At 44.3% G+C, this 13,123-nt stretch overlaps 1 long non-coding RNA gene across 1 annotated transcript; it reads right to left on the bottom strand.

The window, feature by feature from the left end:
• Positions 1 to 5,845: 5,845 nt before the first annotated feature.
• Positions 5,846 to 10,469, bottom strand: LOC115296769. Its single transcript, XR_003911042.1, has 3 exons — positions 10,214 to 10,469; positions 9,406 to 9,760; positions 5,846 to 6,241 (listed from the first exon to the last, which is right to left on the bottom strand). It is a non-coding gene; the product is annotated as an uncharacterized LOC115296769 (long non-coding RNA).
• Positions 10,470 to 13,123: the final 2,654 nt, after the last annotated feature.

Below are 13,123 nucleotides of genomic sequence, written 5' to 3'. Positions count from 1 at the left end.
AGGGGGGAGGAGGGAGGTGGTGGTGATGGAGGAGGGACTTGTCAGGAAGAGCACTGGGTGTTATATGGAAACCAATTTGACAATACACTATTTAAAAATAAATAAATAAATAAATAAATAAATAAATAAATAAATAAATAAAAATGACCCCCTTGGGGCACCTGAGTGGGTCACTCTGTTAACTGTCCAACTTGGGCTCTGGTCATGATCTCACAGTCCATGAGTTCAAACCCTGTGTTGGGCTCTGTGCTGACAGCTCAGAGCCTGGAGCCTGCTTTGGATTCTATGTCTCTTGTCTCTTTTTCCCTCTTCCCTGCTCACACTCTGTCTCTCTCTCTCCCTCAAAAATACTGAATTCTGAAAATGAACCATGGACTGAAGGGGGAGGGGGAGGGAAGGAGGGGGGTGATGGTCATGGTGGGGGGCACTTGTGAGGAGAAGCACTGTGTGTTATATGGAAACCAATTTGACAATAAACTATTAATAAATAAATAAATAAATACATGTTTTTTAAAAACTTAAAAAATGACCCCCTCTGGCCAAACTTTGCTCATAGACCTAACCCCCAGGGCTGGGTCCCTTAGACTAATATTACATTATTGCCTCCTGAATATTTATAGTTCCACCATAGCCGAGACTTCCCAATGCCTGTGATTTCTCACACATGGTAGCAATTCACATGGCAAACATCTTTAAGGAAATCATCCAAATGAGACATCTTCCTCATTAGGGTCTATCATTTACCGAGAAAAAAAAGAAGTATGTAAAGCATCATTATTTTTTTTTCTCTTGAAGGTGGCTAGAATTTCAATCTTCTAGTAAACACGGACCCATTAGGTTGCTTCATAGATGGATGTTTTGTCTTTCTTTATCATTCTTGCTACAGCAAATTCTCTTCTTCATTTCTCTTTTACTGAGGATCCCTCGAGAAAGTAGTTTGGGGAACTCCATTCCTATTAGATGCACATCAAGCAGATCCTGTTCGCTCAGTTTCAGCTTTTCTTTCATGGTATCAGGGACAGAATATTATTTGCAAGCAGCCATGGTAATTACCATCCAACAGGGTCCAATTGTTTTCAATTAAAAGCTTTACTGCCTTCTTTAGTTTCTAATACCACTGTGGCCATCTGCTTTCACTGAAGATCTACCAGCCAGAAGCCCAGGCCACTTCTTATTGCCATTAACTCTCAAGAACCATTTTCCTCCAAAATGAAAACACTCAATAGCCCAGGGAAAATATGGGACTAGCATCTTTGGGGACCCCAGAAAAGCTATAGGATAGAACTCTGAAAGGTCATTTCTCAGAAAGATAAGCACTTCCTGTTTCTGCCTGAATTACTAGATACTTGTCCTCATGCTCAGCCTCCCTTCAGCTGGAGATGCTCAGCTTTAACTTCCCCACTTCCTGTTTTCCATCTAGCTCAAGTGTGTATAGCTCTAGGAAAAAAAGTCTTCGAACTGCAATTTCATCAGACGTATTGTGGTGGTAGAGACCCTTTCCATTTTTGATATTCATTATCAGCCCAACTCTGCAGAGCTCACTATACCCTAAAATTCTAGGTGCGAGTAAATTGGAAATAGCCACCAGGTTACCTAATGGATACGGTGATAGAAGGTATTTTAGCTGTTTTCATAACTTAGAGCCTGGACTCCACTCCTAAAGTCATAAAGTTATTAGAAATTAATGGAGGTGTTTTATGGACCTATGAAGAATGCAGTCTAGACTTGCAGTTTCCATCACAAACCTAGCCCACTCCTGCTGGTTTACACTGCAAAACGGCTCCATAAAAACCATTTGCACAGCTCGATTCCCCTTGCTTCTGCTACAACAGAAGTTCTTCTGCAGCAACAGGTGGTCATGGCCACAGCCCTGGCCGATAAGATGGACATGCAAGTCCCAGAGAGGAATCCCTTCCCAAACAAAGAAGGCAAAGCCATACAAAGAGACATCATTGGACCTTTCTGATCTCTTTCCCCTTGTCTTTTCTCTGCGTGTTTCTTGGACTGGGAGTCTGAAGGAGGAGCCACCATCTTGTGACCATGGATCAGTAAGCATGAGGACAAACACATACATACTAAGGATGATCAAGTAGAAATTCAGAAGGAAATGGACTCTGGAATGACACAGGGTCAGCCTGGACTGCTGGCACTCAGATTTCTGAAATGGGAGGCATAAGTCACAAGCTATTTCAGAGCCACCAATAAGATTTGCTATTATTTGGGGGGGGGGAATGCATTCCTAACTAATAGAGTCATCATACTAAGAAAGTAGTCACATAACAATCAGAGAAAACTAGAATTACCTTCTCTCCTGACTCCTGACCAAGAAAGTGTTTCCATTTTGAAGCAGCAAATCTAATCTCTTTATTCTCAAAATTACGAGGGGAAAAAAAAGTCTTGAAGGAATTAGCCACACTAAAAAAATTTTGAATGCAAAAGTAGAAATCATTGTGTAATAATTATCACTCTCCTCCCAATATTTCTGGCTTTCCACCTTCCAGGCACATGATAAGATTATGCGTCTGTGCCCATTGTGACATGAAGCAAAACCATCTGATTTTCTTTGGCCAATGAATGAAATGAGAATCCAAAGGAAGGGCCATTCCCCAGCTGAAGCTTCCAGACCATCATGCCAGGTGCCCTTTCTCTAACTGAGGTGATGAGAAGCACAGGTCAAAATGGAGCATCTTGTCAACCCGAGTCCCCAAAGGTCTACCATGCACGGTGCCTCCTGCTGACCCAGACTGCGCACACAGCCTGGGTGAGGAATGAGTTGTTTGTTACAGCAACAGACCCAGGAACTAACAAACCAGCTCTAGGTAATGTAGGAATGTCAAGTTGGAGAAAAGGACCTATGAAAAGACTAGAGTCCTTGCTGAGGAACTTTTAAGCAGATATGCCACGGAATGTCTTGAGAAATGAGGGACAACAGCAGTAGTCCCCCAATTCCGCGGCATGTCATATTCTCCTGGGGAGCTTGCATTAACCCTGATGCCCAGGTCAACACCTTTGTACAAATTAAACCAGAATAGCTGTGAGTGGGCGCCAAGCATCAGAATGTTATAAAGATGTCCAAGCAATTCCAATGAGCAATAAAGTTGGGGAACTTTCAATCAAAATCTGTTTTCTTAATTTAAATAAATGACTCTGTTTGGTGACCATGAAAGTGTTTATTTCAGGGAAGTAATGGCTGGCCACTGAGAAGGAAACTATCAAGCCAGAGATCTTTCCGGAAAGGCAAACCACAGTCGATCTACGGGGTCCAGATAGACAGGGAGAGGACCCCTCCCAACATATTCCCGCAATGTCATCTTAGTACATCTTTAAAGGGACCCCACTGTGCAGCTCCCATTACCTAATTTCATCTCAACGAGTCAGCTTTTCAACAAAATACAATAGAATCTTTCTCAAGGATTCACATTACTGCCTATGAGCATTGGGATCACTTTAATAAGTGAGCTTCCCAAGCTTGCACACCCCAGTGGTCTCCCGGGTGCTTTATCCTCTGAGAGTCCTGGTAGTGTCCCCACGGTTCTGGGTCTCAGGCTGGGCCTTGGAGAGAAGCAAAGCAGGTGATGCTCCACATTCAATAGTTGGTTCTGAGGACAAAAAGCTGTCCCATCTGCAATTTTCTCTGCCCCGATGCAGAAATGACACTAGAAATCTCACTGTATTGAATTGTCCTTTCTAGGAACAAAAATGAAGTAAGAAAGTAGATATTTTGAAGTTCTTCATACACAATTTGCCCCAAAATACCCCCAAACTATTTTTCATAAGGCATATGACAAACCTGAGTAGGGCCAGCTCAACCTGGAGGAGTCAGGGGACCCGAGAAAAACAAGCCCCCAGAACCCCTCCGATGCCTGTTTCTGATGAGCCTGACTACACACCGCAAAGCCTGCCTGTCCTCTATCCTCCTCCATCTGCCTTCCCGCCTCCAAGCCCAGCAGGCTTTCCTAGGAGGCCTTTGGAGATATTCAGGACGCTGTGCACGTAGCATTGCAATCAGATGCTTTCTCCTCAGATGGCTTGGCTAATGGCCACTTCCTGTGGTTGTCAAATGAAAAAAGAAAAACTAGCATATCCCCAGTGACTTATTGTATCACTTCCCGTATCCGACTATCTGGCAGCCGGTATAATTTAACATCACTCGTAAATTAAGAGCCTCTTGCAAGGGTGCCACAGCTGAGCCCTCCACCCTGTTTTTGCTGATTATAAAGAAACCTTGCCAGGACTTCCATTATGAATAGTCATTTCCTAAAATGTAACTCCAACAACACTGACATCTAATCATATATTAAATGAATGAATAGAGGTAATATATCCATCCTGTATGCCTCTTAGCTCATTCTGAAGATTAAAATGACTTCCTCTAATGTTTTCCCAGCGCACGCTGTGCCCATGATGTCAGCTCTCGCCATGACCCTTGTAGAGGCCTCCAGCCTCTGGGCCATCCCCCACACTGTTTCTTATCTCTTGGCTTGCCCGGTTTCTCTTCCCTCACTGCCCAGGCTGTGAGAAGTCAACGTGAGCTCAAATTCTTGCATGTCGCCCAGTTCCTCTGGTGTCCCATGGTGCTGAGGTTGGACGTCTCCATGAGCACCTTTCTGGCCTCCCCAGGGCAGGTGTTCTGTTCTTTGTGTTCATCATCATGTTGGTCTTCGCCAAGATTCCTTTCCTAGCACTGCTGATACTTGGGGGGAAAGACCCTCTGGATGCCATAATTGGTTTTCTGCTTTTCTGTCTCATGTGTGTGGTTATTTTGTTTCTTCAGTGTAGAATGGAGAACAGGAACCAGATTTGGTACCATATGTCCCGGTTTTCATGCCAACTTTGCTTCACACATTGTGGCCCCAGCAGCCCTTGTGGGAAGTGATATGTCCTCTCTGATCCTCACTTTCCCCATCTGTGAAATGGGAACAATACCAAAATCTATACTCACAGGTCAATTTTGAGGATCAGTCAGATAACATATGTGAAAATACCTTCCAAAATGAAAATATATTAGCTGTGGCTACTGCTAGAAATAATGAGAAGGGACTAACCAGTACAGTCCTAACCATGACTTTGCTGTTCTTAAACAAGTCCCTTAAACAAGATCCTTAATACCTGAAGACCTTCGCCCAGCTCTTGGCATGCTCTCATTCGTTGTGCAGATGAAAATGAGGTGATACAAAACACACACAACAATACTTGGCAAAAAGTAAGAGCTCAGTAAATGACAAGTGCTTTTATTGTTATTATTGTTGTTATTATCATTATTATTTGACTAGGACACACAGACAAAAGACTTGTCCAAGAAAAATAAGTGAGGAGGCACTTTTTGCATTTTAGGAGTCGCAAAAAGAAAAGATCAGAGATGCAGGCCTTTCACATCTGTAAAATGACTTTGATGCAGAAATAAAGACCAATGCTTGATAGCTCTGGAATATTGTCTAACGGATTTGGGAACTCTGAAAAAAAATTTGAGAACAGCTGACACACTACAGCTTAAATATAATCAGTCACTGAAATTGCTCTGCAATTTGTTTCAGTGTTTTTCTGCAGATTGCTTTTTTTAACCATACATGTGTCCTAAATATATAATTATATGGCAGAGTATAATAGCTCGTTTAGAGTTATTGAGGTCTATTATATAATCCAATAGGACCGTGGGGTGGGGTTTGGAGAGGAGCAGTGGTGATTAACTTGAATGAGTATCAAACATGAGCTCGGCTAGATGTTAATAGATGGTCTTAGGACCGATTTTCTTCTCGCCTTGGCCAATCTCCCCAAGACAGATCGCTTCTGTGCCCCAAACTGCATTGTTTTAAATTGAGGTTATGTATTTGTTCAAAAGATCAAAGAAGCCTCTGTGTAAAATTTCCTAGGTGCATAATATAAGTGTGTGTTTCTATGAGTGTGTGGCCATGCGCGTGCCTGTCTGTCTGGAGAATGTGCTCCAAAATGCGCCGATGTGTCCTGAACAGAACACCCAGTCAGTTTTTTCAAATAAATAAACAACCCAAACTCCCTCTCCCAGACATCTTCCTCTCGCACCAATCCACGAAACGTGCAGATGCTGGGCCAGACAGGAAAACATCCTTTTTCAACCACCTTGACTTGGGTTTTAAGTAGAATTGTCTAGAGCCATGATCTTCTAATAGAGTTAATCACCCTGTCAATATATCCCTGTTGATTAACTGATGGATTCAATGCAGGCTTTTTGTCAATTTCCATTTCCACTGGATAGCTTCTATCCCTTCAAGACAAATTAGTCAGGGCATTAGAGACCATATACTCAAAATCCACTGCTTAATTTGTTTTTAATCCCAAGAAAAACCAAGACTAATGAAGGCTCCAGTTTGCCTCACACAACTGACTCCTAAGGTCTGGCCCCAGAAATGCCCCAGGCCATCACTTCCCGAGTGTGTGATGCTCTCAGAGTTCAGTCATTGGCCAGGAGTCCAGTCTGCTTATCTAAGTCAATATCTACCTGGTCAGTCTTTAACTTCTCATACTTAAAGTTTGTGAAAAACCACACTTCATCCAAAATACTTTCATCTACCTAAGGGACAGCCCCACTACTTCAGCAGGAAACCGTCCCTGGCAGAGGCCAGTAGGTCACAAACATGACGCTTACACATGAGCTAAAATGCGGCCTGAGCTCCTCCAGAATGTCTGTATTTGCTGTCACTGGAAGAACATTCTCATCGAACTGGGGTCTCACCTTCCATAGATTCAAATCTCTCCAATAGATTCAAATCTCCCCAAGACATCTTAATAAGTTGCCCGTCTTCTCTCTGAAATTCACAGGAAACCTCTAGGAATCCCAGGTGTCTGTAACCCACCAAGCGTAGAGCGACCACCATAGGGTTCCATGTTGGATTTTGTACTGTAAGTACTTTCAACCAAAAATGAGGTTCTGGGACTAAGTTTTCAAGATCCCTTATTCTCCAGGATACAATCCAAGGCCAGTCCCGGATTGGCAAGGCCAGTGCTCCTGACCACTTAGTACCCATTGTCTCCCTGAAAGCTGGGCACTTCCTGGAGGCTCTCAGATTTTTTCTTGTCACTGGAAAGGAGCCACCTTGCTGCCTAGAGGGAGTGTGGGTCTAAGTCTGGTGAAGGTGGCCAGGAAAAATGAGGGACAGAGGCCCTGTGTTGCGGGGAGGGGCGTGTGTCTGGGCGAGAATGTTTGTTTCCACTACAGAGGAGACATTAGTAAAGTAAGAGAGACAGGGGCTGTCTCCAATCAGTGGTAGGGGTCTCAGGATACAAAGGGATTGAGATGGACTCACATGGTGATAGCTCAGCAAAGAAGCAAGCTCAAAGGAGTAGGGCAGATGGAAAGAGAATGTCCTGGTGAGAAAGACCATTGAGACTTGAAAGTCTTTTCATGATGCCCTCAAAATATCCCAATGTTGATCCAAATCCAGTTGGCATTCAGCTGTCACCCTATCCCCATGGTGGTATTCTGACAAAATCCTCCATGTCCTCCTCCAACCATTTCTTGCTTTAGTCTTGCACTCAGAGTCCCTCACTTCTCCAAAATAAACCCTCTGCTCCAGCCAGAACCGGCTGCTTCCTTCTGACAGATGAACTCAGCTCACGCTCCCACGAGTCTGCAGAGTTTGGCATGACAGCTGCTGCAGCCATTTGTGATTTGTCTTCGAGACCCATCCAGACCAGCTTGTCACCAAGAGGAATGAACCACCAGAGGTGGGAGACCAAACAGTACTGATTGCCACCGCCCCAACCCTCACTCCCCAAATAAGCCTCCTCACCTTTGCTCTTGCTGTTTTCACTGCAAGGAATGCCCTCCCTTCTTTTCTCCACCAAACAAAATCCTACCACCTTCTAAGTTCCAGATAAGATCCCACCTCCACCATGAAGCCTTCCTTGCTCGGCCCAACCAGATGGGATTGCTCATTCCCATGAGTCCCTCTAGGCCCTATTGATAGGAAAAGGGAACCTTCAGCTTAGCCAGTAAGGACGGAGCCCTTACAGTGAGCTGGGTGCTCTTCTACGTGCTTTGCAGTAGAATGAATTTAATCTTCATTGTCAGTACTGTTCCCTCCATTCACAGTTGAAGAAACTGACACAACAGGACAGTTGGCATGCCCAAGGTCACCACTAATAAGTAGCTAGACTGGGATCAAACCCCAGCACACTGGTCCTTGAGCTTGCATTCTGGATCCCCACCCAGCACTGGCTTCCAAAACTGCTCTCTTGTTTCTCCTTTTCAGTGAACACTCAGCCAGCACAGCTTTGCATCAGCTCTTTGTTGTTCTATGTGCCCATGGCATCACTCCTGCAGACTTCCAGTTCCCTGAGAGCAGTGACCATGACTCAGACTTCACAGAATGGACAGGCAGTCTGTGCTCTCCTGCCTTGGGAGGACCCTGCTTAAGCGTCTCTGTTTTGCTTTAAGTTCACAGCATAACCAAGCTTTCTGTTTAGGGTTTTCTCAAACACATCACTCCTGAGGCCAGGGATGGGCAGTGAAATGGCTCTGGGTCATGGAATCTGTGTCTCTGTAGCAAGGAGACTGTGCACGCCACTATCAGACTGTGGGTTTCAACCCTTTTCCCACATATTCCCTTCTTGGCTGAGGCTTTCTGCCCCGAGCAGACCAAAGACTCTGGGTTGGGAGACAGTTCTGTTCTGAGGGGAAAGTTGGTCTGCACAGGAATGGAGACTCAGCCACATCCAGGCTGCAGCCTGTTGGCCAGGGTTGAGGCTGGAGGTAAGCAGTGGAAACCTTGCTTCCCTATATCTGGGGGCTGAGGATGTACACAGTTGTGTTATTGGTGGCCAGGGCCTGGTTCCTGAGCAGAACTGTGGTCATTCACCCAGGATGTAAGAGTAACCACAGTCAGTGCACGGGGTTGTGAACACAAGAGACCAGTCATGTAAGAGACACACAGTGAGTCCACAGGGTGGAGGCAGAGCCCCTCTGTTAGCAGGTGCAGGAAAGAAATTTTTTTCTGCAACTGATTCTACCAAATTTACCAATTACCTCCACTTACCAAATTTAATGTGATCCTATCAGAAAGGTAGCAAGAGATAAAGATTGTGAATCAAAGATCATCCCCACCTTGGGCCTGACTTCTCCTTTGACCTCTACTTGACATTTGCTTCATGATTTAATTTGCCTTTTCCTATTCACCTTTCTCTCTCTTGTTTACCTGGATCCCAATTGGATTGAGCAGCTGAATTTTCATTACTCAAGTCAGAGGTCTAAGGAGAGTATATGAGCTTTGAATTCCTGCCAGCAGACCGTATCTGTTCCAGTTCATTCGCCATAAAATCATGAATCAGCCTGACCCACACTGACTTGCTCCAGTTACAACAGGCATTAGCATTGGGGGGAAGATTCGGAGATATGGAAAGGAGCTAATTTTACTGCTAAGTTTCACTCACCTTCAAGGACAAAAACAGATCTGCACGCAGCTTCTCCTGAGCCCTGTTAGAACCAAAGCTGAACCTGGGCTTCAGATTCAGCTTCTTCTCTGGGACGTCTTTCCACCTCCTTGCTTCAGCCCAGTGAGGAAGAAGTGCTAGTGAAGCCACAGGGAAGGCTTCAATGTCCCTTAATCTCTAATGACTCTACCCAAACCCCCTCACTCGGTCCTGCCCCAAAATGTGAACACGGTTTCCAAGTAAGCCCTCATGGAAGCACCCACTGACCCACCAGTGCCTCCCTGTCACCAGGGCACAACCCCTGCTGCCTTGCCATCCATGGAGACACATCTTCTGATCCCCCTTCAGCGAAGCCCTGCAAGAGAGAAGAACAAGAGGTGGGAGGGAAATAGCTCCTCCTCTGCAGCCCTGCAATCTGAGCATTGCAGAGTCAAAAATGCCAAATCCTTCTATGACTCAAGATGAAACAGTGATACTAGGTGGCTCTATAGAAAGGACAGCTGTGATGGGAGGAAAAAACTGTGACCCCCCCCCCAATCCTCTTTCAATTATCTTTCCCTGAGAATCCTTGGGCAGAGCAGGGAAGCCAGCCCAGCACGCAAAATCAGAAGGGTACAGCCTTCCAACTATGCCCATTTTGTTCTGATGCCCTACTGGGCAGGGGGTGACAGGGAGAATGAGCTGAAATACCAAGCTGGATGCTGTTCAGATGAGATCCTTGGCGGTTGTATTGCGCATGAAACTGGGCAATACAAATAGCCTGATAAGTCTTTGAGTGAATTATATTGCCAAAGAGATACACACTCACCTGAACAACCTGTGACCATTCAACCAGGTCCAAGTCCTTGATTCTTCAAATCCGCAGGAATTGGGATAGAAAGCCATTAGTCCCAGAAAAAGGTGTGGTGTGCGGTGTCCACTCTACTCGTGCCCATGGAGGATGATACACAAGGATGAACCTCCCAACAAGCCCAGTGGACAAGGGCATTCAGTGGCAGCACAAGCAGGAACTTTAAGGTGGATGCAGTAAGTGGACTGGAGGCAACAGTTCCCTTCCCTAGGGAGGGGCAAATGCTCTCTGTATTGAGGCAAAAAGGAAGTACATGGATGTTCAGGCTGCTGTCAATAAGAACTGTGACACGGACCCTTAAATGCCACTCCATATCTGTTCTCCCTTCCTTCTCCAGAAATAGAGCCCACAATTCTTGAGTGGGAGCATGATTCAAAAATCAACACCACATTTCCCAGCCCCTATGGCTGTGTGTGACCAAGAGTCTGTATACACAAATGATGTGTGCAACACACAATCTGTGTATTCTCCTTCCCTGTCGCATCCTCCCCAAGAGCTAGAGTACAGATACTTGTGGTGGAATATGGTGGAACATTCTGGACCTAGTAAAAGACAGCAACACCCTAGAGACAGAGCTGTGGGGTAGAAGGAACCCAGGAGCCTGACACCTCAGAGCTGTGGCAATAGCCCAGGACCGTTTCTGCTGGGCTCTTGTATGGGGGAGAAACAACTGTGTGTGCTACTATCTCTTCCTCCAGCAGCCAAACTTATTTCATCCAACAGAGTATGAAAGAGAAAACTTACTGCATCTCCCAAGATGAAGGGAGGGAAGAAGAGAGGGAGAGAGGAAAGAGAGGGAAGGAGGGGAAGGAAGGGAAAGTTAGGGAGGGGAAAAAGTGAAGTGTACAAGATCCAACATCCACATAACAAATGTGTCAGAAAAGACAGAAGAGGGAATAGAGGAGAAATCATCAAAAGATAATTCAAGAAAATTTTTTCCAAAAATGAACATGTGTTTACAAAGTAAAAGAACCCACCAAATGCCCAATACCATGGTGAAAATAGATTCACCTAAGGCACATCAGCATAAAATTGCATCTCTAGGGACAAAGAAAATTTCCTGTAACCTTTCAAGAAAAAAAGAAACAATAAACATCACATGACGGATCAAAAAACCAAAATGTCATCAAACTTGCCACCAGCAATATTGTAAGCCAAAGAAAATCCTGCACAATTTTAATGGAAAATCATTCCTAACCTAGAATTTGGTAGCCAGCCAGAGTAGTGATCAAGCTGGAGTGTGGAAGAGAGATCTTCAGACAAGTCAGTTCTCTGAAAATGTACTTCCTACTACCTTTTCTTAGGAAGGTAGTTCTCCATCAGAACAAGAAGATGTTCTCCATCAAATAAGGATTAAAGTGAAAAAGCAGAAGAAAGAGCTAGGTTCTATGAAACCATAGATCCAAAACAAGGAAGAGGCAAAATGATCTCCAAAAGACAACAAAGGCAACTCAAAAATGACAGCTTTGTGGCTGAAGTGAAGGACAATGACCTAGGTTGGAAAGGCTCAGAAGTCTCCAGAGCTTTGCTGAAGATGAAGAGGATGAACAAACTACTGATGCGTTTGATGAGAGCTAAAGATTTATACAAGTGGTAGAAAGCTTGGGCTTCGTTGGCAGCAAGGACATCGAATAGGAAGCAAACACAAGAGCCAGAACCTGAGGATATGGGCATGTGTGGTGGGCTTGAACTGGAGGAGTGTGCATTCTCCAGAGCAGAAACTCAATAAATAAGGCCTAACACTAAAGTAAAGTGATAAATAATCATGTAAGCATTTTTCAAGAGAAGCAAGTCAATGCCAAAAGAATCAGATAAAAGAGTTAAAATTGGTAATTTCTGGGGAAAGGAAAATGAGGAGAATGTGTTTCCATTTGACTCTCTGCATATGTGTGATTCTGCTTTAAAAAAAAAAAAAAACAGAAAAGAAAAGAAGAAAAAGAGAAGGACCGAAGAAGAAAGGGAGAGGAGGAAAGAGAAAGGGAAGAGAAAAGGAAGAGAAGAGAAAATGCAGGATCAGCCACAGGAGAAAGATGGAGGAGCCACAGCAGGTACATAAATTCTGCAGCCATCCCCACACACTGACGGCAGAGGCCAGACTCCATAGGATGCCTGGGAGCCCTGCAGGCCCAGGAGGGGCAGGTGGGGGCTGAGTGGATGCATAAGGTGGGAAATTGGCATCCAGGTAGGCGAGAAGAGGGCCAGTTCAAGAGGCAAACTCAAGTTGTAAACAAGGGTGTCATCAGGTAGAAGTGTGAAGGAAGCCAAACCTCTCAGAAGAACTTCCAGATTTACAGTTGGTTCCAGGTATGCCACCTGCTTATGAAGACTCCGTTTTCATAGCTTGTTGCTTTGGCCTTAAAGATAATCAGCTCACTTAAAAAACAATGGAATAAACATGAAAACATATTCAAACATGTACTTCTGGGAGTTACTGAAATTTCCAATGAAGAGTGAGTGAATTAGGAAGATTCTGTCTTGGCCCTGTTTTCATTCATGCCAAGTTCCTTTAGGGGAATAAGAAAGAAAATTTTTCTGCAAATGAAAATAAAATATGTTACTTGTTAGTGTACCATGATTTTAATTAATAACATCGTAAATGCTCACAAGTTGGATTGAAGAGGGGAGTACTTTATTTATATTCAAAAGAAAATGACCAGAAACTCCTTTCTTCAAAGTAGCATCTGTTTTGTAACAGTTCATTTTTATTTAATAAACTTTACATATTTTTCAAGTGTGGAAGCTAAGATTCTATTATATTCTTCTGCTGTGACAGAACCACCTTGTAGCTTAAGAAAATAAGCTTTGGGAAGAAATAAAGTAAATGAGAGGCACCTAGGTGGCTCAGTTGGTTAAGTGTCCAACTTCATT

This window comes from Suricata suricatta, chromosome 7, assembly GCF_006229205.1.
Source record: "Suricata suricatta isolate VVHF042 chromosome 7, meerkat_22Aug2017_6uvM2_HiC, whole genome shotgun sequence".
Taxonomy (NCBI): Eukaryota; Metazoa; Chordata; class Mammalia; order Carnivora; family Herpestidae; genus Suricata; species Suricata suricatta.
The sequence above is the reverse complement of the archived record's forward strand: the minus strand, read 5'-3'. Positions and strand labels throughout refer to the sequence as shown.